This window comes from Bactrocera oleae, chromosome 5 (assembly GCF_042242935.1).
Source record: "Bactrocera oleae isolate idBacOlea1 chromosome 5, idBacOlea1, whole genome shotgun sequence".
Classification (NCBI taxonomy): domain Eukaryota; kingdom Metazoa; phylum Arthropoda; class Insecta; order Diptera; family Tephritidae; genus Bactrocera; species Bactrocera oleae.
In genome coordinates, this window is record NC_091539.1 from 7,214,082 (window position 1) to 7,239,615 (window position 25,534).

Below are 25,534 nucleotides of genomic sequence, written 5' to 3' on the forward strand. Positions count from 1 at the left end.
GAAAGAAACAAAAATAAGAATTTGTTAAATTAAAATTTTTTTTTTTACTTTTTTGAAAAGAAAATTAAAATTTACGAATTAAAAGTAAAAAAAAAAATTTGCTGATACGAAGTTAAAAGCTTTTAAAAGTAAGCATTCAGGATGCCTGCAGCTTTTTAAATCCACATGTAGATCTTGCACAGCTTCATAAGCTCAAGAACTTTATAAGCTTAAGAGCTTTATGAACTCACCTAGCTGAAGGCGATTTACTGTTCTGTGTACTATTTTGTTATTCCCCAACTAATTTAATGTCATCGAAAAAGACTTGTCGTGCGATCTTTGTACTAGCTATATTAATCTCAATGCCTTTTGGAACGCTTTTGAGTTTTTCCGAACAATGAAAGCTTCAGTTAAGCACTAACAATGTTGCCTTTCATTAGACTTAATGTCACACTAGGTTAACTTGATTAAGTAACAGCGTTATTTTTCTTAACATAATTTCACACATTTTGCGGAAGTATTATGTGAGAATTTGTAAAGATGATAATTCTTCAAGATCAAGCAAGCTTACATGAAATAATTGTATTTGTTATAGTTGTCAACTTGGTGTTAGGAATATATGTATCAGAAAGTAAACGCTGGTTTCAACACATTACTTTAAAGAAGGTGTCATATATTTAAGAAAACTTATTTGCCGAAGTGATTACTAAAGCTTAGCTTAGTTTTGAATTTAGCTAAGTTCGCAACCAATCGAGTATTAAAGATGGCGTTAAAATATTTATTTTGTTTTGACTTGCACTAAATTCCAAGGGAATGCGCTGGGCGTACGCTAATCGTACTACAATTTTGACCTAAGCATTGTCTCGCACCTAAATTAGCCGTGTACTAAAAACGACGTTCGCCAAACAATAAAAATATAACTTGCCTGGCTTGACTAAGTGTGAAGAAGAGACAGTTGAAGTATAGCAGTCCCCTCTCTTAAACTAGCACGATCAAATAAAGATATAATTGGGCTAAGGACTAAGGAGAATAGTTATAGATTCTTTTAGGTGCAGGATAAACCACTGACACAAGAAAAAGGCGGAATTATGGATCTCGGAAATCTAAGAAAATGATTGCTCTAGAAGAAGCAAATCCTCCCGGAGGTCGTATGAGTTTAAAAGCAATGACTTATACTCTGTTTTTGAACTTATCTTCAATGGTTGTGGATCCGAAATGAGTACAAAAGAGCTATTGACTAAGAAAAATGTGTTCGAGATTTTTTAAGGTTTAAAATTAATGACAGGTAAGCTAAGTATAAAAAATTTCAAAATTCATAAATAAAGGAAAGAGATTCAAAATGAATCGAAAAAATTTTGAAGTAAGGCGACTCTGGATCTAAGTGTTTTTTTATACTTTTTAGCAGTAAATGAGCGCTTGATGTATTGCAGAGACCATTGAAAGAACTGACTTCCAAAATATCCATAGAAAATACTAGAGGGATTGCGCTGATTAGACGCGCATAACAGCCTCATCTCACATTTATGGAACCAAAAGTCATCTGGCAATAATAAGCGCGAAAAGCGGCACAACACAATGCCACTGTCACTTTAATTATCCAGCAAAGCGACCAGTAGAAGCATGCTTTTGTTGACGCTCTGTGCCCGCCTTCAGCTGAGCGGGGTGACTCTAGTGAAATAGTAAATCAAGCTGACTTTGATGATAGCGGCGGCAAGATGGCTGAAATTAAAAGCATATTTCGAATGCGAGTGAGGGCAGAGGTGGCAGCTGGCAGCTAGAGGCCACTGCGTGGTTATTTAAAAATAGCAAGCGCACAACACAAACGCTGGCAAACATACTAAATAAAGCGACAGCAAGCGCATGCCGACAGCTTTTGTTAGCAACCACATTTCAATGTATGTGTGTAAGTGTGTGCGTGTATGTGTTTGTGCCACATGTATTCATATGAAGCTTGCAACAAACCAAATATTGCGGCCCCACTATGAATTGCTGCTTAGATATTGTAATAAATGTGCGCAAATTTATTGTGCGCTCAAGGAGCTGTTGCTTAGTTGCTGCAACAGTGTGGCATGCTGTTGCTTCTTCTTATTAGCGATCTTTTGCTTCTGCTGCGACATAAGTACAGGTATTTGCCGTACTTAATAGCTTTGCGTTTGCTTTCTAGCTTTATATTTTATTGCTAGCCTTAGAGTGCTTTGAGTAAATTTCATTTTCTTTATTGGCATTTGCTTTTATTGCATTCTGGTCCTTCGAGAGCGCTTTGAAAGACCTTTGAGCCACTGGCCATTATTGAATGTGGAATTCCTTTCAGTCTACAAATAATAGGCTGAACTGGATAATGAAGCGTTGCATATCAACCATGATTTATAGCAAATCATTTAGATTGAGGCATAGAATGCTTTATTAGAAGTAAAATATCGGCGTATTTGCGCTAATGAAAGTTTAGAGACAGTCCTCAGGGATAATTGAGAGATATTGGTGATAACGACGGAGTGGAGGGGCTGTTCAATGGTCCAAACATTATTTTCTATCGTTTTGAACAGGCTTAACGCGTTGATTTATACTCTAATTAAGCTGTGAAACGTTTTTCATTGATCTTAAGTCGCATTAAGTCAATGCTAAAACTATACTACGTTGTCTGATGAAGTAATAAATCTGATCTTTGAAAGCTTAAAGCTTCATATGCACGATCGTAATATAAGTTATGCTAACTAGAGTTAGTAAAAAAGTATGTCTAAGATAAGGTAGAAAATCTCCTAAAACTCATATGTGGTAGGAGCCTGCATGTATGCTTAAAAATAAAAGCGCCGTTGATTCTGTAGAGAAATGGGGTATTTCAAGCGCGAACGGAATAAGAATTATGCTATGCTTACTTCGTATAATGTTAGCTAAGACGCTTTCTATGAGTACGGACTATGTATATACAACCAAAACTATTTCCAATAAGCTGATATTAAAAATAATAAACAAAAAAATATTAATAAAACCTATAATAGATAAGTTAAAATATGTATACAACTAAACAAAAATATTTTAATGGGTAAAAAATTTATGGAAAAAAACCAAACAATGTCAATATTAAAAAAAAATAATAATAAAATAAAACAGAAAAATTGTAAAAAATCAAATAAAAAATTTTTAAAATATTTAACATATAAAATATATTATAAACAAACTTTTACAAATAAATATTTCAATCTGTAAAATTGTGGAAAACAAATTCAAAAGCGCAAATATTACAAAAAAAAAATTGATTAATTAAAAAATTTTATACAAGTAAATAATATACAAATGTTGAAAAATTTTTAAAAACAATTATGAAAATATTTTCAAAAAAAAACTTTGCAGGATTAATATCTGATATGCAGATAATATTAAAAATAATAAAAAAAATTAAATAAAATATATAGATATATTTAAAAAAAAATATTTCTATTGCTAAAATTATAGAAAATAAATTTTAAAAAATGCTAATATTAAAAAAATTAAATAAAAAAACTAAATTATAAAATTTAAAAACTAAATTAAATAAAAAAGTAATAACAAATAAATATTTTTAAAAAAATTGAACAAACAATATAAAATATATTATAAAAAAACTTTTACAAAAAAATATTTCAATGAGTAAATTTGTTTATTAGTATGTATATTTTTTTGTATTAAAAAAATTGTATATATATATAAAGAAAGATATATCCAAATTAAAAAAAAAATGTTTAAAAATTATTAAAAAAAAAGAATGTGGAAAAAATTTTAGTCACGATAAAACTACAAAAACCTCTTTAGCCAAGCAACGGTGGCCTGTAAAAGCTGTCACAATGATAATTTCTTGTAGAAACAGCCACAAAAACCAGTGAAATTCTATTTTAATGTAATTAGTATGTTTTCAAATACTTCCTACAAGCATTTAAATGCAAATTTTTCGCTTTTTTATTATAATAATTCCTCTGCTTCCACACTTTAACACAATAAGCTGCGATTTTTCTCCAGTTTGCTCTCACAAATTAGAACTTAATAATAATATTAAATTGCCACTTAAGAAAAACACTTCCCTGATTGATAAAAGTCCAGCATAATTGCATGTATATGTATGTGTGTGTGTGAGCGCTTTTGAGAAAATCACTTGAGCAGATAAAATAATTGAATGTTGAAAAAAATTGAAAATGAAAATGATTTCGTGATTACAAACAATGGCAATTAAGTAGTGTTTGAAAAAAAAACGCACGCACACACACACATACACACACACAAGCGGGTAAAATAGCGATAAGTACAGAATGTGGGACTCTGAGAAGCTTCAAGTGCAAGTATGTGTGTGTGTGTGCTTAATAATTGTAATTAAAAGCTGTTGTTGGCGCGATAAATGAAGACGCTGAAGACTTTGTATTTGCTTGAGACAAACACAAACACAAAAGTATATACATATGTGTATGTGTCTATGATTTTAAGTTTACCACGCATGCGGCTGCATGCTACAGCAGTAATCATCTAAGCAATGTGCAACTTCCGCCTTTTGTTGCAACTGCCAACTGAAACAACAGCCACCTGCCGAGATCAGAGGCAAAGTGATCGCATAAAATGCTTGAATAGTTGGCTGGCATATGTTCTGGAGTGGGCAGCAGTGTTTGTGGCAAGCACAGCTGGCAGCTGGCATGCGCTTTGATGCGCCAATATCTAAAGTTGTGTGTATATAAACAACAAAAAAGACGTAGATGAGTTGCTGGCCAGCTGCAATGCCTTCAAATGTATTACCGCGAGCGCCAACACACACATACACAACCTAACAAATACATTATTTTGTGTGAAAAAAATCAAAATAAATAATTAGATTTCTATCAATCGAACGTGTGAGGCATCAACACCTGCTGCGCGCCGCACTGAAGGTTGCAACAACCTTTTTAAGTTTTCTTTTCGATATTTTCTTTCAAGCGTGCACTGCACCGGCCGCCCAGTTGGGTTGCATTGGTTGCAGGTAGCGCGCATGCACGTAATTACATGTATACATGCTTGTGTGTGTGTGTGTTAATTATTTGTAATCTTTCTCTAGGCTCGGTAAGAACTTTTGCCACTCACCTTCTTGCGGCCAATGAGCCTTCTTTGTTGCTGCAACAACAAAAATTGATTGCTTTGGCAGCGTGTAGCAGCGCTGAAAGAAAGGAAGAAGAAGAAAGAGATGATTAAAATAAGATGTTATGGGAAAATTAAATAAAATTACAGTGCGTGTGGTTAATTTGAAAAAAAATGGAGGCAAAGTTAAAAAACAAATTTCACAAAAATTGAAAACTAAAAAAATAAAAAAAAAACAATTTAAAATTTAGCTTAAAATAAATATGGTTTAATTTCAAAAAAAAAATATTATAATTGGTAAAAAAATTAAATTAAAAATTTTTTTTTTAAATATTTACTTTCTGTAAAAAAAATATGTAAAAAATATGTAAGTTAAAAAAAGACTATTTTAAGTGTAAAAAAAATTACTAAAAGTTACTTTCTGAAAAAAATATGTTAATTAAAACAAGGACTATTTTAAGTGTTATAAAAGTTAATTTTAGAGGAAAATAAAAAAACGATATTTATTTTAAATAAATTAAAAGTAAAAATGGTCTTGGAAAATTTAAATTAAATTTTTTTTTTAAAATTAGTAAGTACATTTGAAAGATAGTTTAGAACAATTTGAAAATTCTTTATTAAAAAATTTGATAATATTATTTCGGTATAATATTCTAATATATTAAGGAAAAAAATAAAAGATTAAATTATTTTAAAACAAATTATTTAAATATATTTTTTTATGAAAAATTTTTCGAAATTTCTGTACAGCATTTAAAGTTTTTTCAATATTTGCTAAAATATTTTTTCTTTAATTATTTATATTTAAATACAAAAGAAAACTAAAAAAATTTCGTTAAGAAAAAATGTAAATGGTCCAAAAAATTATTGAATAAATTTGAGTGAGAAATATTACAAGATCTGAAATAATAGAAAATAAATTGAAAAGCGTCAATAAAAATATAAAAAAATTAAAAAAAATTTTAATTAACTGAAGAACTTAGTATATAAAAAAAAATTACAAATATTTTAAATAATATTATGGTAAATAAATCTAAAAAAGCTAGCAATCAAGAAATGAAATAATATAAGCAGTTAAGAACACTTAAAGATTACAAGAAAAATGTGAAAATTATATAAAAAACATTATGAAAAATTTGTAAAAAAAAAAATTTTATAAATAATATAATGGAAAATTAAAAAAATTATCTGTACTTGCTTGAAATAAATGTTTTTCTAAACGAAAACAATTATTACTATTAATCTCGCCGTTGCAGAAAGCATCATTATATTTCTTAAATTGAAAAAAACTGCAGTGACGTGCCACAAGGAGCACTCGAAGCGTGTTTAAAAAATTCCAACGCAACATAACGACAATAACAATAAAAAAACAACAATTCCATGCTTGTACAACAACTAAAAATATAAAATTATGGATTTGTGCAGCGTGTGGCGCCACAAGCGGCACTTGTGCACGGTATAATAAGCGCCTGTCATGCGACAAAGCGAGGTTTTAATTTGTTTGCATGTTTCCACATGATTTTTTTTCCAACAACGTTTCATTGCTATTTTTCTTTACATTATTATTATTATTACATGCGTATGTACGTGCGTGCGTGTGTGTGCGTAATGTGATTTTTCATGTTAAACAATTTTCTTCTATGTTAACTTAAATGCACAATGTCGTCTACGGCAAACACTTCTCTTGCACATTTCAGTGCATTTAAGTGCCTATTAAAGACATAAAAAGCAAAAATGCGCATTGCATTTGGTGAAAAATGCAATTGAAAAAAAGAAAGAAAAAATACGCTTGATAATAATAAAATTATTTTTACAACATGTTTGCTGCCAACAATCAAATCAAATGGCAATGAGTGTGCGTGTTGCACAAACACACAGGTGGCAAGCAATTATGAATGCTGCTCGTACGTGCGGCATTTGAATTGCTATGTACATGTGTGTGTGTGTAAATATGTATATACACACGCAAACACATGTCCATCATTGTTTGCACACAAATGTGGGCGTGTGCGGAAGCAGCAAAGTGCTTCTAGCGGATTTGGCTTTGACGGCGTAATTCAATGTTTTTATAGCATATGCATATTTGTATGGAAATCTAACTGTACTTTTTATGACATGCATTTAGCGGAGAAAATTAAAAACTAATTAAATTTCTATAAAAACTGTGTTTTTTTTAAATACAATATAAAATATTTTTTTTATTGAAAATAAGTAAAACATATTATTAAGAACTAAAATCATTACCACACAAAAAAAAATATATATCAACAAATATAAATTAATCTGTATATTTTTTTTTGCTTCTTAATAAGTTTTAAAAATTTTATGAAATTATTTAATTTTTATCCAAATTTTTCATATGAAAAAATGTCAATATTGCGTTTTTTGAATATTTTACCAATTTAAAAAGAGTTTGAATTAATTCTGTATATAAGTGTTGTATATATAATAGGCTCAAAAAAAATTTAACCATGTAAGTCATCCTCAATACAAAAATTGTGACGATTCCCAACTTATTTGTCAATAATCTATCTAAATTAGAAACACTTAAGCAACAAACTCTAGCAGTTTTTACATTTTTCCCAATTTATTGTCGAAAATCCGAAGGCTTAAGCAACGAACTTGCACTGTATCAACATTTTCTTCACTTTCCTGCCAAAATTCAAAAGACTTAAGCAAAGAACTCGACCATTATAACCATTCGCCAATCACCCATCTAAATTCTAAAGACTTAAGCAACAAACTTGTCCTCCAACAACATTAGCTTCACTTTCCCGCCAGATATAAGAGGACTTAAGCAACGAACTTGCCAGCGCAAGTCCATCACTGTCCATCATATTCAAATTAAGGTATATAAAACTATTTTTAGTCCCAGTTCTATAAACCTTTCCACCTTTTTATGTCTTCACACACACTCAGAGCATCACATTAGCACAATGCTGTTTGGCAGTCGGCCATAAAAATAGGTTCATTCGCCAACTCCATTAGGCTGCAACACCTAAATTGCTCAGCAATTTTGTGCTATTAACTTCACACGCGTAAAAACTGTTAAGTAAATGTTTATTGCACGCGATGCTGTGGCAGTGCACACAGGCTGCCATATTTTTGTGGTAACAATTGCATTCACAACACTTCATTTGGAAATATATTTATGTAATAAATGCAGGGCTGTGAGTGTTCATTGTTTTAGTTCGGAATTTAAAATTTTTCAAAAAATTTATAATATATTTTTTCTAATGTTTTCTAGATTTTTTTATTATTACTTAATTTTCAATTTTTTAATATGTAAATTTTAATAATATATTCAAAATTTAATATTCATGCCTTTTCGTATTAAAAAAAAAATTAAAGAAATAAAAAAAAAGTGATTTCAATTCAAAATTTTTTATAAACTTTTATTATATATAATATTATTTATATATATATAATATTTTTTTGTATTGTTTTTAGAATATAATAATTATATTAATAAAAAAATAAAATTTCATTTAAAAATTTAAAAAAAAAAAATTTTTATATCACAAAAAATATTTATTTTAAAAAAGTGATTTTTTCTAATATTTAATGCAACATTTTCTTCGCGGCTCTTCAAATATGTGGTCTATCTTTGAAGCGCTTCCATCAGCTCCATTAACCCAGCTGAGCAGGTTCGTTGCTTAAGTCTTTCGTTCCTTCAATGGCTTATAAAGCGAACTAACTGGCTTACTTAGAGCCGAAAATGGACGGGCAGCAACAAAAAGAGTCATGCAATCAATGTCAGCACATCAAAAAGGCAATAGAAAATCGCTAAGGTGAGCAAAGAATGGCAGCGTAGGAAGCTTGTGGTGCAGCAAACCAGCTGAAGAAGCGACCGAAGCGACAGCAGAAGCGCAACCATTCACTTCATTGTCGATGCGTCGGTGATGCTGCATCTTAATTTGGCATTGAGGCAGCGAGCAACTGACACATGTTGCCACTTTAATGAAAATGCAACAACTACAAACACAAAGAACTCACTCCGGGCGGCCACAAAAGCGCATAGCAATCAATGACTACTTTTTGCCACGCTTGCCTGTAGTTTTTATTTTTGTTGCTGGCTGCAAAACCTGCTGCGTAATGATAGCCTCGCTGGCGATCGCAGCAGCTACTGAGACTTGCCACAGGTAAACGCGCGACCCGTTCTGCCAACCTGTTGGTGTCAAGAAAGTTGCAAGCCTTGATCGAGAATCGAAATCAGAACATAACGGCACAACTTTCTTGACAACACACACACACTTATATACACTCAGAGGCGCCTATAAAGGCAGCATGCGGCAAAGTTGGCCGTAATGAGCTGTTGATGCTACGAATTGCTCGCAGCTGCCGACAGCGTGCAACCTGTTTGTCTGGCAGCTATTTCATTATAAGCACACACATGCATACATAATTGTAAAGAAAGCATCGTACACACACACACATGCAAACGCATGTATGTTCTTAATTAAAAAGCATTAGAAATGCCGCTCGGCTTCATCGACACTGGGACACTTGTGCGCCACAGCAAAAATATTATGGCAGCACAGATCAGCTGCTGTTTTTGTGCTGTAGTTGTTGCCAGCAAGCATATCACAGCAGGGAAATCGCGCTGGAAAAGCTCGGAAAAATTTATGGCAATTATATATAATGGCAAACTGATATTCTTGGAGGGCAACATGAAAAGCAAATACAACAAAAACACGCAGTGCGGCGTGTACGAGGCGTGGCAGTGACTGCTGTGCGCTTACATGGGTAATTATTATGGTGCATGCACTTCCTGCATGCAACATGTTATTGGCGGCAGGAGAGCACAAAACAAAAGAACAATAAAACAGGAAAGCATACCAAAGTCAAAGTCACTGCGCAAACGGAAGACTCAAGCAACGAACTGGACTGCAAGTTGGATCAGTTGAAGGAAATGCACTTGTTCGTTGGAGAAAAGGTCACGGTAATGTTTAAAAAAAAAAACATTTTTTTTTAAATTACAAAAAAAATATTTAAAATTAAATTAAAAAAAAAACAAAAAAATATTTATCAAAAATTAAAAATAATATATAGAATAAAGTTAAAAATTGGTAAAAGAAATATATATATGAAAATTATTTCAATTTCAAGATTTGTTAAGTAAAAAATTAAGAAAAATATTAAATATTGCAAAGCAATAAAATGTTCAAATATTAAATAAATACACAGAAAAATATAAAAATAGAAGTACCATTCGAAAAACTTAAAAAAAAACAAGTAAGGAAGGTATAATTTCGGGTGAAACCGACCTTGCAACTTGCTAGGATATCTCAAAAGCACTATTTGTGCAAAGTTTTATCGAATATTAATGGAATTTAAAATTGTGCTATTTAGGAAATAGGCGTGGTTGTAGTCTGCTTTCGGCGATTATCACAATGTGACATACGATCCTAATATTATGTTTATATTATACATCAAATTTGGTTGACATTGATCGACCTATAAAGCCCTTTTGTATCATCTTGGGTGAAAAATTTAATGTCTCTGACGCATTTGGTTATTGATTTATAGCGGTTTAAGTAGCTTTTAACCGTTATATGAGGAAAAAGGAGGTTGGAATCCAACTTCATTCATTTTCAGACTGTCGTTATGAGTTCTTATAGGATTAGTCCTAAGCACGTTTATTTATTGTAGCTTTAATTGCTTAGAAGATACGTCCATTAGACCTATTCGAGGTCGGGGCCACACCCATTTTTGCAAAATTTTCAGTCCACAGCTACTGCTACTACTACTGTCTAGTTATGACATTTTATAGGTTTTTGATTGATGACGCTTTGTGGACGTGGCGCTGGTTCGATTACGCGCATCTACGAACTCGTACTTACTTTATTTTTCTTGTTTGCCAAAGAACACTTGTAACAAGATATCTTATTATTAATTAAGGTATCTTAATTTGTACTCAACTTATCGCTTGCACAGACGGACGGACGGTAGGACAGCCAGTCAACCGGATTTCAACTCGCCTCTTCATCCTGATGATTTATATATATCTTACCCTATATCTAACTCGATTATTTTTATGTGATACAAACAACCGTTAGGTGAACAAAACTATTATACTCTGTATCAACATGTTGCAAAGGTATAAAAAATAAAAATACAAGAAAGTTTGAAACCATAGTTTTAAACCAAAAGTTAAAACAAAAAAAAAAAATGTTTTAAACCAAAAATGGTAAATAATACTTAAATTCCTAATTTCCTAGAAAAATCAAATAAAAATTCCATTAGAAAAAAATTCAAATAATAAAATTTAAAAAAATAAAATAAAAATATGAAACGTTAAAAAAATGCGAATAATGCAAAAATTCATATAACATAATGAAAAATTAAAAAAAAGGAAAACAAAATTAAATTATTTTAATTGAGGAAGAGTTAAATAATTTAAAAAAAAACATTATATTTTTAATAATTGCAAAAAAAAACATGTTCATGCAAATAATTCATATAACATAATGAAAAATTAAAAAACGGAAAAATTTAAAACTTTTTTTAATTGAGTAAGACTTAAATAATTAAAAACAAAAGAAAAAACATTATATTTTTAATGATTGCAGAACAAAAAAACATTCGTTATTACAAATAAAAATAAAAGTGTAATATATACTTTTTTTTATTAATTTTGTTACACAGTTTATAGATTACTAAAAAATATAGGCTAAGCGAAATAAATTATTTTTGTTTCTAAACGAAAGATTTTTGGATTTTTGTAAAAATTAACAACAAATTATAACCAAATAAACAAATAAAAAATGTTTAACGAAAGTTAAAGTTGTGTTAAAAATAAGAAGAAATTAATATTGAAGCCAATTACAATTTTATTAGTTTTTAACGTGAAAAGTGGGTTTTTCGCTAATATTTCACATTTTTATTTAATATTTTTACATTAATGTTTCTGCAGAAATCTGTACTTTATTTTTTTTATTTTTTATATAAAATCTAATTTCTTACTTCAATAAAAAGACGCAAAATAATTTTTCAATATTATTTTGAAAAAAAATTCGTTGTATTCTGTGTTATTTTTTTGTATGACATCTTTTGGTGACAATAAAAATGCACTAAAATGAAATTCGCACAAAAAAATCGCTATAAAAAAGTCACTTAGACAAACGCTGAAGAAAACTACACGAAATAAACAAAAAACCGCAAGTATTGTAAACAAGTTGCTGTCTTAAGTCTTCAGTTTATCGCGTTGGCATCACATGCAAGACAACACACATGTGTAGGTACATATATGAGCTTGTGTTGCCGCATGCAATTGGAAGTGGGTCAAATGTGCTGCTATATGAGTAAGCAAAAACAAAAAACACACATATATGGCATGTATACATTTTGCAACAAAAATACTCATAATATATAAATGTATATTACCTGCCTACATGCATCTACTCGTACATAGACTTAGAAAGATATCTACTTCTAAGTTTAAAATCTTACAATACATATTTACACTTCACCAACCCGCCACACAGCCGCTTTAGCCACGATTTTCATGCAACATGGCGTGCAACATAAAACTGCAATGATTTTCCGCCATAAATAAAGTTAAATGTATGCAAAGGAAGTGGCCATAAGAAGCTTCATTTGCCTTGCACCAACGTGCCGCATTAATGTTGATGTCACGAGAAAGCTATGAGAAGTGTTAAAATGCTTTTTATTTTACTTGCCGCATAAGTAATAAAAGTAATTTGTCTTGGGAATATACTAGTAAAGAAGTCAAGTCATAAACATTAATTTATAGCGGAAAAAGTAAATTTAACAATATTGTAAATTGTAAATTGTTTTGCGATAGTTCAAAAAACCTTTTAAGAGATTTTTGCACCAATTTGGTAACAATTTGAATTTATGCATTGAAATTGTAAGCAATGACAACTACAACACTTAAAGTGATAATTTCTATAAAGCAAATTTTTTCAAAATTTTTTGTTTTTTGAATTTAATTTTTTTAGTATTTATTTTTAATATCAGTTGTCATATGAGAAGCCTGGAAAGCTCAGCAGTAAGTCAAATTTAAATGCAAATTTTTCCAAAATTATTTGTTTTGAATATTAAATATTCCATTTATTTTGATAATTTTATAGAATTATAAAATTCTGTTTAAAAATTTGAGTATGAAAAATAATTTCTTTCTTAATTTTTTTTTTAATTTTATCATTTTAGTTCTTTTATATTGATTGCTTATATTTCAAAATGTAATTTAAAGTTGCTCTTTTATTTAAAACTCCTTTTTTTATTTGTTAAAAAAAATCATAAATTTAAAAGTTCTTAAAATGTTTGACATTGGATTATAACCCCGCTCTCTCCTCATATAACGGTTACGTTAAAAACTACTAATGATTTTAGATTTTTTTTTTGAAATTTCAAATAATTTTTTTTTTGGATTTTTTTTAATATGCTTTATTTTAAATTAAAAAAAATTAGGTTAAAAATTTTTTTTGTACTTTTTGAATTTTTTTTAAATATGGATTATGGTGTTATTTTAGATAAGGGGTTTTTTTTTTAATTGTAAATAAATTTTTTTTAATTATTTTTTTAATTTTAGTGATTTTTTTACTTTTAGTTAAAAATAAAATTTATTTTTATTATATTTTATTTTTTAAAAACTATTTATTATATTAAATTTTATTTTCTAAAAATTATAAAATCTAAGCAAAAATATGAACCTCACAACTTTTCTTTAATTTTCTCAACACAAATACTGTGTCATAGCAAACAATTTCTTATTTATCTCGCTTGTCACGAATTTCAGCAGCGAAACGCTGACAGACAGTGACGCATGCGCATGAAAGTGAGACGACATTTGACCTGGAAACGAACTGAGTGGCATATACGCACAAAAATTCAGCAACTATATGCATATATGTATGTATATGTTTATATGAATTTCTGCTTTTCAGTTCGGCCCTTACTTTTGAAATTAAATAAATTAAATAAATTAAATTAAATTACTTTAAATATCACTTATTTAATTGGCGCATAAAAAAAACATGCTACAGTTGTCGTTGACATTTCACTCAATAAATGGTAAGAGTGAAATATATACACGTGTATATGCTTGTGTGTGTGTGTATTTTATTCATCGGTGCTGTAAATTATGGAAACTAGTCTCGTTGGCGCTGGTGAAATGAGAACACTTTCACATCAGCAACGATTGTTGACTACCGATTGCACGACATATCTTTATACATATGAATGCAAGTGTGTTTGTATGCAGATATTTTTTGATGTGTACATAAATTTGTGTGTTTGTGACGTAGCTAAAATTCAATGGCTCTCGGCGACATTTGTCTGCTTTCGTTGACAACAATTTACTGTTTTTGTTATTATTGCTGTTTATTTTATGGCTGACTTAGGGTACAGATAAACTTATTTGTGTATGAAAAAATAAAATAAAATGTAAAATGTATAGAAAACAAAATTAAAAAAATATAACAAGAAAAGCAAACAAATAAAAATTAAAGACAAATTAAATAATTGAAATAAACATAAATCAAAAATATAAAAAAATATTACAAAATAAAATTAAAAGAAAGTAATAAAAAAATTAAAAGTTATAAAATATAATAATTTCAAAATAAAAATATTAAAAAAACTTAATTCAAAAATAAAATTGACAGTATTTGTATGAAAAAATAAAAAGTAATTAAGAATCAAAATCTTTTTAACTAAAATGAAATATAAAAACAAAACTAAACAAAAATTAATCGAAATACAGGTAAATATAAAAAAATTAGCTTTTAAGCAAATAAAAACAAAAGAAAAAGTAAAAATATTTTGAAAAAAATAACACCAAAAAAAAATCTAAATTAAATAATATTATAAAAATAGTAAAAATTATAACGTAAAATGAAAAATTACATTAAAAAAATTGAATATTGTAAGCAACAAATACCAAAAATTACTTTTAATGGGTTTTCAAGAAAGTACACTAAACTATATTTTGTTTCATTAAAAAAAAAAATAATCATAAAATAAAAATATAATTAAAATATAAACAAACTGTGTGAAAAATTGAAAGCAAAATGAGAAAATCAAACAAAAATAAATAAATATGCGTAAGAAAACTAAAAACAAAAATATTTAATATCACTAATAAAAAAAAAATTTGAAAAATTGGAAACAAAATTAAATTTGTTAAGAATTGGATGCATTTTGAGAAAATCAAAAAAAGAAAAAACTAATAATTTAAAATACAGAAAATATCTAAAAGTAAAAAGAAAACTTCAAAAAAAAAACAGAAATGAATATCTCGAACATAGAAACAAATAATAATAAGTGAAAAAAAATAAAATTATGTAGAGCAAAATTAAAAAAAATTAAATATTATTAAAATATGTTTTTTTTTTAATTTTTTATATGTATGTAATTATTTTTTTATCTAATTAAATTTAAAAAAAAAATCAAGAATTCCAAAGACAGCAAAAGTTTTAATTTATTATGAAGAAAAAATTTATTAAACAGAATTTTTTATCAAATATAATGAAGAAATGTAATACAAATATTTTTATTTAAAATATTTTTTTCATAAAGAAATTTATTAAAAATAATTTTTTTTAAATTTATTTTATGTAATTATTATAAATAAAAAGTTTAATTTATTATGAAGCAAAAAATATATTGAACAGATTTTTTTACCTCTTATAAGCAGAAATTTAGTCAAAATAGTTTTTTCTATTTATTATAATTTTTTATTTAATTTTTTAATTATATTAAAGGTAAAAATAAGAACTCAAAAAAAAAAAAAAATTCTGATTAAAAAAAAACCTTATAACCTAACTAAACAATATAACAAAAATAGTTCAGCAGTTTTCCAACCAAGAAATGCGGTATTTTGTTGTTGGTTTTCCCCTCATTTATGTTTGCAGTAGCAATTTCTTTATATTTCTTTATTTGGTATTTAGTATGCAAACAATGGCGCCGTGATTGACGTGCTTGTCGAGTGTGCACGATGGTCGGGACTTTCTTCGGCGCTTCCCGCTGCATGCTAGTTGCCGTGGCAGCCACAGCGGCAGTAGCAGTTGTTCTTGTAAATACATTAGAATACAATAAAAATGTAAGAAAAAAACAATGCAACATGTTCTCAATGCTTGCAACATTGTCGATATATTTGCATTCTTCGGCACAATTGTGGGTGCAAATGTGTTTGTATACATGTATGTGTGTGTGTAATGACTTGCTCATGACCTGAATTGCGCGCTGTTGTTGCATGCAATGTTGCATTAACTAACCAGTAATGTTAAGTCTGCAATTCAGGTCAACGGAGGTCAGCTGCTTAGTGCAGTTGTTGGTATTTTTTTCAATGAAAACTAAAAAATGTAAAATGTTAATGATGGAATTGTTGGAGTAAATCCCTTACACGATTAATGTAGATAAAAGAAACCGTTAAAGCTAATTACTTTGTGGTTTAAGATAACAAAATTACGGTTTTGAGCGGAGAGCGAATAAATTTGGTATGTGGTAAAAAATTTTTAGAAGAAAAGTATGTTTGAAAAAAATAAAAAAAAAATTATTAGAATTTTTTTAAAAACTTTGTTAGTTTTAGCTTAGAAAAACTTTAAATAAAAAAAAATTATTTAGAAAATTTATAATAAAAATTGAATTTATGGATTTATTAATTTTGTTCTAATGCAGGCAAAATATTTTAGAAAAAATTTATAAGAATAGAAAAATTAAAATTTTTCTTATTTTTAATAGTTTTAATAAACTTAAAATTTAAAGGCATAAGCTTAGAAAATATAAAAATCTTTGATACACCAGCATTGATTTTTCTCAAATTTTTATTTTTTCATTTTTAAAAACTTGAAAATTTAATTTAAAAAATTTTTAAAACTCTTGTTTTGCACTTTCGACTAACTAAAATAAAAAAATTAATTATCATTATTTGTTTTTTATAATTTTAAAACTTTTTTTTTGTAATAAAAAAGTTAACCATTTACTATATATATATTTATTTTAAATTAATTTAAAAACTGAGCGTAAAAATATAAAGGTTGAAGGTGGGAAATTTTTACAAAAATATTAAAAAATATTAAAAATTTAAAAAAAAAATTTAAAAAATAAATATAAATATTTTAAATTTTTTATAAATAATTTTTTTTTTAAGGTTAATTTTCAATGAAGCAAAATTCAACCTAATGCCGTCTAATTAAGATTTTCACCACTAACTCCCAAAATTAAACCAAATGACGCCATTAAGAAAAAATGAAAGCAGTACAAGTGCTCTAAACAATTACTTGCCACAAAAAATTGTTAGTAAATTTTTTGAAAATCACAGTGCAAATCAGGCTAAACCACACAAAAGCAGCCAAAGAATGTCTCACGAATATGAGAAAATTAAATGAAATGGTTATAAAAAGTGGGTTATAAGGTTGATTGAAGAAGACTAGAGACAGCGGCGGGCAGCATGGGCAAATAAACAATAAAAGCAACAACAATTGCTAACACATTTTATATCAAGCAAAGAAGTGTGCTCAGTAGCCAACTGGCCTGCTCTAATGCCATCAATACGCGGTGGCTTAGAGAGATATCGATGTGTGTACGTGTGTGTGAATGCGTCGAACTGGTAAGGCACGGCGATGGAGTGACAAAAGGAATTAACGGTAAAGTGTGATATGATTTTTGAGCATAGAAATTGATTATATGCGGTTTCGCGGTGATTTTATAGAGTGATGGAGAATTTGGGAAAGAAATTTGGTGAATAAAATTTAAAAAAAAAATTTAAAGAAAATATGAAAAACAAATAAAAATGTGAAAAAATAAATAAATAATAAAAATTAAAAAAAAAGTCAATATAAATTCCGGGTAAATTTCAACACATACGAGAGAAATTAATTTAAAAAAATTTGTTGACTCATAAAAAATATTTTGTATGAAGTCAGCGCCTAGTATGGCAAGACGACACCGAAATTGAATGCGGCTAAGCGGATTACACTAATGGAACAACAATGTGATTGACATAGAAAACAGATTTTTGGACGGTAAGCGCGCATGTGACAAGTGTTGGGCGACGAGAGTGATGTGAGAGCCGAGTAAGATGCGGTGTGAGTTTTTATATGTGTAACTGCATTTGCTTTTATGATTTTTTTTCATAATTTTATGAAGTTGAGGCAATAGAAAGCAATTTAAAGACAACAAAAAGCATTAGTGTTTACAAAAAAAATTAACCGTTAAACAGATCTGATTAGAAATTTAGACGCAACTACAAAATTATTGATAATTTTTAATTTACAGAAACTAATAAACATATATTACAAAATATTATAAAAATTTTAAAAAATTTCAAATCATAAAAAAAAACCAAAAAATAACGAAACTCCTAAAAAAAATACAAATATAGAAAAAAATCTAGCAAAAAGCACAAAATAAAAAACAAGTTAAAATTAAGGGAAATAAATTTTAAAAAATTTAAATAGATTATATTAAACAAACTTTTTAAGTTTTTAAAATAATCACAAAAGTACAAAAATTTACAACAAAAAAGTTATTAATTAAACATTTTTTTAATAAATACATACTCCAAAAATATCTAAAACAAAAAATTTTAAATAAAATATTAAGTAAAAAAATATTAACAAAAAGCTTTCCTAAAGAGCAATTAGAATTTAAAAAACAGCAAAATTCAAAACATTTACTGACCAAACATTTTTAGCAAAACTTCACAAAAAGACAAAAATTCACAAAAAAGGGAAAATAGATATATGTACATATAATTAAAACAAAAAAATTTCGGCAAAACTCCAAAAAAATATAAAACTCTAAAAAAGCTATATGTTAAATACTAACAAAAAAAAATTGCCAACGAGCACAAAAATATAGAGCTTTCTACGAAAAAAATTCAAATTATTATATATACAAATATTTAAAAAAAAATTCTGCCTAAAGCACCTAAAATTACTAAAAATAAAGTGACATAAGTCACTTCAACAAAAATTTTGGCAATAGCGGAAAAGACCATAAAAAGCACTACAATATCACACAAAAACAAACACTAGCAGTGTAAGCAATAAAAGCAACAAACACTCACCGCTTGACAGCAAAGAAGTGCTCATTAAAGTGTAAACATTTAAGAACAGCAAGCAGAAGAGCATTGAGGAAAGACAAGTGTGAAAAGTGTGGCGAATTTTGCAGAGAATTGCGAAGCATTAAGGCCATAAGCAATTATTATTGCATGAGAATAAATAAAAGCTCGGTTTCAATTCGCAAGCGCCAACAAGAGCACTTGAGAGTCTTGCTCCAAATTCGGATGAGCTCAAATATGATAATCAATAAGCGGCAGCAACTTCATTGAAGTGCTTGTTAGGAGGTGATTTTTGGTGTTGTGCTGGTCATATTTGCATTTTTTTTCCAAGTCAAAGAAAACATACTTTATTCGAAAACGATAAAATTAACACATTATAGAATTAAATATTAGAATTAAAATTTATTTAAATACAAAAAAAAAATTAATGTGAAAATTAGTTGCTTATCTATAATATTCTTTAAACGTTCATTTAAAATTGGTAAAAATTTATATTAAAAATATAAAAATAAACTATATAAAAAAAATTTTAGTTTGAAAATATTAAAAATAGTAAAAAAAAATATTTAAAAAAATGCAAAGAAAAAATTTTAAATTTGAGCATATATTCAAAATTATTGTAATTGTTTATTCTATTTTTTAAATATTTATTTAAAATTGAAAAAATTTAAAAAATTTTCAAATATTAAACTATTTTGAAATTTTGAAAATATGAAAGGAATTTAAAATATAAACAAATATTTAAAAGTAATATTAAAAATTATATTTTGCTCGCCTTCAAACATTTTCTCGTATTTTTTTTTCTTAAACAAATGTTTAAAATTAATATCAGAAATTTAACATATCCCACTTTTAAAAATTTTCTAGCCTTTTTCCTTTCAAATTGCAAAAATACCTCCTTATTCCAAAAAAAAAAAATGTACTAAATTTTGCGAGCCTAAAAAAAACGAGCTCTAAACACTGATCTGATGATTTAAAAGTAATTTTCGGAGCATGAAATGCAAACAAATTAATAATAAAGTCATGAAGACATGACAAGCAAGCGTACAAATCCGCTTTTGAAATTAAAAGCAATTGAAACAGCAACAACTTGCCAGTTGATCTTGTAAAAAATGCAAAAAGTGCGCCTTAAAAATGCGCAAAATCATCACAAGCCAATTTGGCGAACACTTTCGCTACGAACGGCGCTGAAGTTCAATGGCAGCAATGCCGCAAAGCAAATTCGGCAAAACGACCAAAAAAGTCAAAAGAGCGCGAACACACAAACACTCATATACCATAAATATTTATGTAGCTGCATGTAATAAAGTGAAAACGGCAATTAAACAAGCAAGAAATGAAGAAGAAAAAAGTAGGAAGCAAACATGAAAATAAAAACAAAGCAAATTACATAAATTAGAATAAATCAAGTGTGTAACGGTTGTTGGTCAGTGGGCGAACTGTTTGATTTTTTTTTCTTGTGTGTGATTTTTGTACTAAAAACTATTTACGTTGTACCGGTATGAAGTGATTCAAAGTATTGACCAATGCTTTTTACACATTTTAATCACCCTTCTGGTAGTTTGTGTATGTATAACATGCCATTATAAATGTTCGTATTTTGAAGCTAACCAAACAGACACTCAATTTTCAACTTCTGTTAGGAATCGAAGTGCTGCTCAACACAATGAAAGAATATTATGTTGTTTGTTCAATGACTGTAAGTTTATTGAATATATTTGACAGATGTCATGCCAACCAAACAGAAAAAAATTAAGGCTCCTTATAATATAGTTTAAGTAATTTTTTAAGTAATTTTTTTAAGTAATTTTTTTACTTTTTTAATAAATTATAAATTGTGCTTAATTAAAAAAATTATTTTTTGATTTATTAATTTTTTTCTAAATTATATGTTTTACTTCATTAATATAAAATATTTTAATACTGTTTAGTTAATTAATTTTTTTTTCAAAATTAAATTTTTTACTGCTTTATTAATTATTTTAATACATATTTTTTTAAATTATATTTTTCATTTGTTATACTTATTTAATTTCTTTTCTGTAGAAAAAATTTTTTAAATATCGAAATGTTACTAACGCACAAGTAAGCTTCAAGCAAAACTAAAAAAAAATTGAAGTTCATTAAAAAATTCTTCATTTACAAAAACTTTTAAGAGTAATAATTTTTTTCAGCAAAACTTATTTTATTGAAATTAATATTTTTTATTGAATTTCAATTTTTCTGCTAAAAATATTTTTAAATATCGAAATATTACTCATGCTTTGTAGCTTCGAGAAAGACCAAAAAAATCTAGCTTCTAAACGAATTAGTTATTCATATATATTTTAAATAATAATATTTTTTTTGGCAAAATTTATTTTATTGAATTAATTATTTATTACTTAAACAATGATTTATATAACATATGTATATAACTATATTATTGTATGCGTTAAAATTGCAAAAAAAAATATATATTGGATTTTACAAATATGAAAATTTCAACAAATAATTTTTTTTTTAATTTTTGTGCAATTTTAGTTGCAGATAACTTTTTTCGTTTTTGTTTTTTGTGAAATGAAGAAATTCCACAATTAAAAAAAAAGAAGCAAATTTCTCAGTATTAAAAATATATTATAACTAAGATTTTAATGAATGATTATTAATAAAAATATTTAAAAAAATAATTTTTTGTGTATTAATTTCATATTTTTATTTAAATATTATAATAAAAATTTTGTTTAAATATTATAATAAAAATTATAAAAAAAATTTCTACAATTTAATTTATTTTAACGCATATTGTTTGACTTGAGTTTTTTTATATTAAAATCTGGTATTTTTTAATTTTATGTATTCCTATAAAATTGAAGCAAAGTATAAAGAAAGCTCCAAAAAATATGTTTATATTTATAAAATATCTCACACACTCTTTATACCGCACAACCACGCTCTTAACATCACTCTTTGTGCATTCGGACACTCTTTCCATTTTCTGCTTCACCCTCAAGCGCTACAAAATACCAAGTTTAGCCAAAAGTAACCAAATTACAACTCGTCGACTGTCAACTAAAGTAAGCCAAACTAAATCACAATAAAAATTAAAACAACAACAACAATAACAAATGGTATGCAACATGCTGATCAGCCTCATCAGCTCAAGAGCTACATCAGCAACAGCAAATTAAGGTCATCGTGGCACCGTGTGCATGGCAACGCCGCGTCGCACCGACGACCAGTGGACAGCAACACACACACACACACATGTATACCAATGCATATATGTATGTACACACATACACATGTATGCGCATAGCGGTGCATAAGCTGCTGCTGGCTGCCTTCACTTTCAACTTTTCAACTGCACTTTCGAACCGCATTTTTAGTCTTTGGGGAAACATTTTTTCTCCAGTTGTTTATTTTTTATTGTTTTTGGTTTTATAGCGCTTCAGGTGAATGTTGGCACTTATTTATAACTTATTTTGATTGCTTTATATATATATTTTTTTAGAGCTTTCCTGTATGCATATGTAAGTGTGTTGGGTGCTGGCCAAGTATGGTCATTTGGCTTTGTTAGTCGCTAAAGATAATCAGAATTTTCTCTTCTCTTTCAATACATTGGACTTTGTTGTTTTTGGTGTTGCTTTTATGGCATTTTTCGTATTGTTAAAGTATTTAGTGTTTTTGCTTTTTAAATTTAAACGATTTCTATACAAAAATTTCGCTACAGTAAAAGTGCAGTTGGGGTGATTTGTATTTATTGCTGTTGTTATAGAGCGATAATATGATTTATGAGGTCTTTGCTGGCCAGCGGTGATTTAATGCATTTTGTACACACCCAGACAGTGCTAACAACGAATACAAAAGGATGCTTAGCTGCTTTATGAATACATGAACAAGCAAATATATATAAATATGTGCACACATGTATGTATTAGCGAGTGTTCGAGATCTAGATAATATTATATATGTGACTTTCTTATTTAAATATTGCCATATTTTATTTATGGGAAATAATTTTTAGGTATACACAATAAAGCAGCGTTACAATAAAAATGTTCAATAAAATATTTTTTTTAAATTTAATTTTATTTTAATTTATTTTTAATAATTTTTTTATTGCATTTTTTTATTTAAAAATATATTATAAGCATATTATATTATATAAATATATACTAATATGTATATGTATATGTTTTTCAAATATTTGCTGCTTTTTAAAATAATTACTTTAATATTTAATAATTTTAATAAGTCTTTTTCCAAAAACAAAAAAAACTTAAATAATTTCCAGATTTTTCGAAATTTTTTTGTATTATAATATTTATTTATAAAATATTTTTAAATGATTTAATTTAAGTTTAGTTTATTTTTATTTAATTTTTTTTGAATAATTTACATTTTAAAAATGTATTTTTTCTAAAAGCTCAAACGCTTTTTTCTAAAATAAAGAAAAAATGAAATTTAATTTTTTGTTTGATATTTTCGTAAGTAATTTTTTTAATAATAAAATTAAATTTTAGTGTATTTTTATCTAAATTTTTAATATATTGTTTTACTTTTAAAATGTATATAAAAAGAACAATTGCGAAAATTTACATCTTTTAAAAATTATTATTCCAATAATTGCTAACTTCGATCGAAAAAATTAGTAAAAATTATTTATCAAAAAAAAAAACATTTTTTGATTTCTAATAAAAAAAATGTTTGTTTTTTTTGATAAATAATTTTTTTAATTTTTTTTAATAATAATTTTTGTAATAAAATTTTTATTAATAATTTTCTGTTTTTTTTTTCTTTTTAATATGTTTTGTAAGTGAAAAAATATTCAGTGCATAAATACATATTTTTTTCGTTTAAATGTATATTTGAACTAAAATATCTATAAAGCTTTCTGGTTTTGTAACGATTTTTCTAGAAATTTGTAGTTAAATAAAACTTAGTTTTCGAAAATCGATATTTGAATCTTTGTTTAAACTTTCAAATAGTGAAAATTTAATATTATTCTTGATTTAAATTTTCTTTTTAAATTAATTTGTAAGTAAACATTATAACAGATCTTTTTTAAAGATTAAATTAAATTTTTTTTAAATAATGTCATGCATTGTTTACATTATTCAACAACATTTGTTTTTTCAATTCATTGAGTTAAACTTTTTTGACAAACAAAAATTAATATTTTAATTTTTTTTTTTTTTTTATAAATATTTGAGCTAAAATTCCTCTAAGGGTTTTGAAATGCTTTTTCTAGAAATTTGTAATTAAATACTAATTTTATTAATTTTTTATTACTTTTAAAATTTTTTCAGCAAGTGAAAAATGAGTTTTCTTATATCTAAATTGAATGTATGTAAAATGTGCTGTTTAAATATTTTTTAAGGAGTTTTGATTTTCAAATTTGTATTCTTTTTAATTATTTTATCAAATATTTCTTTAAGAAGAAAGAAGAAGAAAACTTATAAGTTATTTTATGAAATTTTTACAATAAACAACCAACATATTAATATTTTATTAATAATAAATCGAAAATCCGCTGATTAAATATTTTTTAAAAAGCTTTAAATTTGTAATTTTATAAAATAATTTTTTGTAATGTTTAGTATTATTAAAAAATACAATTTTTTTACAGAAAAATGATTCTGAATCGATTGTTTATCAAAAAATTAAAAAAAAAATACTTTAACAATTATTTAGCCAAAAAAATTTTTTTTTTTAATAATTTTTTTATAAATGTATACATGTTTTGGAATATATTAAATTTTGCTAATATAAATAGTTATTTCAACTAAATTACTAAAATTGTTTAATTAAAAATAAAACCATTTATTAGTTATTTTCTTCAAGAAGCAAAAATATCATTTTTTTAACTTAAAATTGTATTTGAATTGTTATATTCCAAAAATTTGTGGCTTTAAGAAAATTATATAAAATAATTTTTATTTAAAAAAATCGAATTGTTCTCATTAATTATATATTTGAATTTTAATATAAGGAAATTCTGCTAATTTCAAATTTTGTTTCCTTAAAGTTTAATTTTTTGTATTTAAAATATTCTTTTTTCAATTAAAGATTTTTTGTTGATTAAATTTTTTGCTTTTCAAAAATATTCTTAATTTTTCAGAAAATTTTCCAATTACTATTTAGTTATCATTCTTTCAAAAAAAATTTAAATGAATAAAACAAAATTTCTAAATATCAAATATCATACAACAACAACATAAACTTTCATGACTGCCACTCTGGCACTTATTTAAGCACGGCTCCGCTTTCTAAGTCACTTTGATGACTACAATTTTTTTGTAACAAACGATAAGCTCCGAGAATAATTTATTAAAATTTCCCTAAATTGCTTTGTTGTTGTTGGCATTGCATTAATTTAATGATGAAAGGTCGATATTGCGTAGAAATTGTGTGCGAGTGAAAAAATAATTGTTGTGACTAAAATACTGAAGCTTAAAGCGGCAACAACAATGC

General features: G+C 26.8%; 1 long non-coding RNA gene across 1 annotated transcript in view; it reads right to left on the reverse strand.

Annotated features, from left to right (window-relative positions):
* LOC138857420 (uncharacterized) overlaps positions 1-25,534 on the reverse strand; it is a 54,064-nt gene that overhangs the window by 19,798 nt on the left and 8,732 nt on the right. Inside the window, exon 2 of the long non-coding RNA XR_011396492.1 lies at positions 5,053-5,125. This is a non-coding gene — a long non-coding RNA (uncharacterized lncRNA). The remainder of the gene's footprint in view (positions 1-5,052; positions 5,126-25,534) is intronic.